The sequence below is a fragment of the Cryptomeria japonica genome, chromosome 7, assembly GCF_030272615.1.
Source record: "Cryptomeria japonica chromosome 7, Sugi_1.0, whole genome shotgun sequence".
NCBI classification, from domain to species: Eukaryota; Viridiplantae; Streptophyta; class Pinopsida; order Cupressales; family Cupressaceae; genus Cryptomeria; species Cryptomeria japonica.
The window spans coordinates 736,600,788-736,606,183 of record NC_081411.1 but is presented as its reverse complement, the minus strand read 5'-3'; positions in this window follow the sequence as shown (position 1 = coordinate 736,606,183).

Below are 5,396 nucleotides of genomic sequence, written 5' to 3'. Positions count from 1 at the left end.
ATACATGTACATACATACATGTACATATATACATGTACATACATACATGTACATACAAACTTGTACATACACACATGTACATACATTTATGCATAGACATGTCCATAAATATATGCATGATATGTCAAACTTGGCTTTAAGGGTTTCAGTTTCACAGTTTAAGGGATTCAATCTCATTCATATATGAATGTATGTATGTATGTATGTATGTATGTATGTATGTATGTATGTATGTATACTATTAATCTAAGAGGATCTGGTTAATACTGAGAGGGGGGCTGAATCAATATTAACAATAATTCTTAACTTCAACCTAAACTTATAAAACTTCACCAAATCAATCACAAACCAGTAATACTATTTACCATTACCAGTAATCATTGATAATCAACTGTTAAACTAATTTATCATAACTACTCATTAAGTGTTCATCAACATGCATACATTGAAATTAAATCAAATCAACCCATCAAAAACATTCACCACATGAACAATAAATTTTTCACGTGGAAACCCAAATAGAGAAAAACCATGGTGGGAATCGGTACCCACAAAAATTGTGCACTCTTTCGGAATGTGCCCTGTTAGGAGTCACCCGGTTAAGGGATTGCTATGATGAGCCCTATTAGGAGCTTTGCCCAGTTATAAGCAACCTCACAAGAGGATTTGAGACTCAGATGTTGAGCTACCCGGTTAAGGGATTTACAATTTAAGGCCCATTAGAACCTACCTGGTTAAGGGATTTTGACTGTTGCAACTGTTAGGGAACAACATATGAATGACCTAGAAATAACACTAACTTCTTGCTTGTTCACAACCAATTTATCTCCACTCTGCTACACTCTTGCAGATACACCACACTGGTTCGGCTTCACACTCTTTACTCAATTCACTGACACAACAAACATCAATTGTGTCGACCTAAATAACCTTTACAACTTAGTCAGTTACAAAAACCTAAGACTTACAACATAGATCATCACAGATCTTTCCAACTCATTACAGATCAACAAATAGACCATTACAATCAATTACAAATTAATTACAGTTGTTGAATGATCACCACACCTTGATTTGATACACTTTGAAACCCTTAGCCCATTCCGCTAAGCACTTTGCACATTCCCAAGAAATTTGCTCTTTGATCGTGCCAAAATATCATTCAAACACTTCACGTGGTTTCAGGCACGACATCACCAACTTACAAACATAATGTAATACACCATCGAACTCAAAATCATTACCGGTTATAAGAATTGAATATCGGTTCTTAAACCCTTCATAAACCCTATAGAAAATAAAACATAAATCATAAACATGATTTTCGGTGATCAAAGCACGATATCGTTCCGGTCAAAGATACATTACAATGATACAAATACACGTTCCAAACCTGGACACTTGACTCATCACCAATCGCCAGAACCAATCAAAACATTTCCATGTTTACTGATTAAGATCCTAATTCCTAGTTCACTGTCTTCATTACTGGTAAGGCATTTTTGGTAGACCAAAAAGACTTGGATGACAAAATAAACATGAAAAACATAGTTACCACATAGTTTGCCATCAATAACAACACAAATAAGTGGTCAAAGCCATTAAGCCAATAATCTCAATCTCTTCATCACTATATCATTACCAACAGTCCTTTACTGGTTCATCAACATTCTCCATCAGCATTAGTTATGCCAATCATGCCAACAATCTCCCCCTTTGGCATTGATGGCAACACCAACATATTCAATTGTCAACTATGAACTTCTTTGTTGCCTTCACTCACTCTTCTTTTGTTGCACCTCATCTGTCAGTTGCACTACTTCACCTACTCTAATTCTTTTCCTCTAGATCATATTACTTCTCCCCCTTTCTCTTACATTTCTTCTCCTTTCTCTTATAGTTCTTCTCCCCCTTTGAAAACAATTCCAAAGGTACAAATGTCTTTGGTCTTCATTCCTATTGCTGATGTCTCCAATATCTCTGCAAATCTCATCTAAGATGCTCCCATGTGGAGTAGCCAACATTTCATCAATCCACAGTGAAAAATATTCATTAATCCCAATAGATTGATGCATCTCCTACATCTTAGTTGATCTTATGTAGGGGTTTGACCCCTAATTTACCTCTGAGGTACTCAAAGGTTGTCTTCGGAAAAGGTTTAGTGAAAATGTTTGCTAACTGCTCTTTGCTTGACACATATTCCATTCTGACTTGCTTCTCCTATACTCTCTCCCTCAAAAAGTGATATTTCAGTTCTATATGCTTTGTCCTTGCATGTAACACAAGATTTTTTGAAATATTAATAGCACTAGTATTGTCACAATAAATAATCATTGATTTAGACATATCTTGCTTAATACCTTCCAACACATGTCTTAACCATATTGCCTGTTTGCAATTCATAGATGCCGCAATATATTCTGCTTCAATTGTTGACTATTGTACACATGTTTGCTTTTTAATTTTCCAAGCAACCAATCCACCTCCAAGAATAAAATATCCACCGGTAGTTCTTTTCCAGTCATCAACATTGCCTACCCAATCTGCATCAGTAAACACTTTCAAAGAAAAGTCATCTTTATAAGGATACCATAAGCCATAATCCATTGTGCCTTTCAGATATCTGAATATCCTTTTCACCGCTACCAAGTGAGTCTCCTTGGGATCTTTTTGAAATCTAGCAACCAATCCAACAACATGTGCAATATCTGATCTATTATGAACAACATAATGCAACTTACCAATCATGGACCGGTATTCATTTTCATCTACAAAGGGTGAATCATCATGTTTAGAAAATTTACAACCTATCACCATCAGAGTACCAACTGGTTTGCAATCTTCCATACCAAAAATTTTCAATACTTCTTTTACATATTTAGTCTAACAAATAAATATTCCACCTTCTAGTTGTTGGACCTACAACCCAATGAAAAATTTAATCTCACTAATAAGAGACATTTCAAATTCTTTCTTCATTTCCTCAGCAAAATCCATACATAAATCATAATCACCACCAAAAATTATATCATCAACAAAAACTTATTCTATCAATATTCTATCTCCGTCAATCTTTAAATATATGTTACTATCCTCACTGGTACGCTAGAATCCTATCTTGATCAAATGAGTATGTAATGTTTCAAACCATTCTCTCAGTGCTTCTTCAAACCATATAGTTCCTTGTGTAACTTGCAAACCATATTTTCATCTTCACTTAATGCAAATCCATCCAGTTGTTCTATATATACTTCTTCTTCAAGGATACCATTCAGAAAAGTTGATTTAACGTCCATCTGATATACCATAAATCCTTTAAAAGCAACAAAGGCTAGCAACATTCTTACACCTTCCAGTATTTCCATCAATGCAAAGGTTTCACCATAGTCTTCTCCTTCTTCTTGTACATAGCCTTTGCAAACAAGTCTTGCTTTATTCCTTACAACCTTGTCATCTTCTTTTAACTTGTTTTTGAGAACCCATTTTGTACCTATAACATTCTTGTCTTTCGGTCTGGGAACAAGTATCCAGGTCTTATTTTTCTCCATCTAATCCAATCCCTCATTCATAGCATTAATCCAGTCATCATCCTTCAATGCTTCTCTTACTGTTTTAGGCTCAATAGTAGAAATCTGACAAGTGTTTTCTTTGATTTTCCTTCTAGTATATACACTAGCATTCTTATCTCCTATAATTTTATCTTCTGAATGATTTAATCTAATATACCTTGGTATTACCGGTTCTGGTACTGTGCCTTCTGCTTCATGTTCATTATCTTCTTCATCACTTTCTTCATTTACCGATTGAGCACCTATTTCTACATTGTTGTGTTCATCATTCTTCTATACTTCTGGTTCTGTAAACACAAGTTTTTCTTCATCATTTTCAGACTTAGATCTGTTGGTCTCATCAGATTTCTCAGAGAATTCATCAACCTTAACATTTACACTTTCAACTATCTTCTTAGTTCTCTTGTTATAACATTTGAATGCTTTACTCTTGGCAGAGTATCCAAGAAATATTCCTTCATCACACTTAGCATCAAATTTTCTAGTAACATCATCCCTCTTAATAAAACATTTACTCCCAAAATTTTTAAAGTAGCAGACATTAGGAATCTTACCATTCCAAAGTTCATAAGGTGTTTTATCATTACCTTTATTAACAAGTACCCAGTTCAAAGTATAAACAACTGTACTAACTGCTTCCCTCCAAAATATCTTAGGTACTGCACCTTGTATCAACATTGTTCTAACAACTTCCACAATTGTCATGTTCCTTTTCTCAGCAATTCCATTTTGTTGTGGAGTTCTGGGTGCTAACATTTGCCTCTTAATTCCCTGTTCATCACAAAACTTCACAAACTCATCAGAAGTGAACTCGCCTCCCTGGTCAAATCTCAGACATTTCAAACTCCTCCCAGTTTTCTTTTCAACTAAAGCTTTAAATGCCTTGAATAAATACTAAAAGCCTTAGACTTTTCTCTCAAAAAATTTACCCACGTCATCTTTGAAAACTTGTCAATAAAAATCATAAAGTACTTATAACCATAATATCTTCTAGTCCTCATAGGACCACATAGATCAAGATGAACTAAATCAAGGACATGCTCTAAAGAAAAAGTTTTGCTCTTAAAAGATACAAAAGTCATCTTACCCATATGACAGTCCTTACACAACACATTGTCTAGTTTCACAAGCTAGGGCATACCTCTCACAATAATTGATTTGCTAACCTTTAACAAATTGTCAAAGTTCACATGACAAAACCTCTTGTGCCATAACCAGTTGTCTTCAACCTTAGCCACCAAACAACTATTCACATTAGTGTTCAGATGAAAAATATTACCTCTAGTATGTTTTCTAGTAGCAATCAACTCTCCTTTACTTCCAAGGATCCTGCACACTCCACTCTTAAATTCAAGAAGATATCCTTTATCATTTAATTGTCGAACACTTAGTAATTTATGTTTTAATCCATCTACCCAATAGACATCATCTGCATTACTTTTTCCATTCAATGAGATATATTCTTTACCTTTAACCATGCAGGGTGAGTTGTTACCAAACCTTACCACACTTCCATCAAATTCTTCAAGGGATAATAACTTGTTTCTATCACCGGTCATGTGTTGTGAGCAACCACTATCTATTATCAATTCATCATTGCTATCCATGTGTGATGCCAAAGATTTTTCATCAGTCAAATCTTCTTTCACAGTAACAAAGACAATTTCATCATTGCCCTCTTCCTCATATTCCTCATTTGTCACACCTTCATCCACTGCAACATAGCAATGTGTCTTTCCTTTTCCTTTAAATTTCCTGAACTTTTCCTTTTTATCACCATTAGGACAATTTGCAGCAATTTGTCCAATCTTATTGCAGGAAAAACAC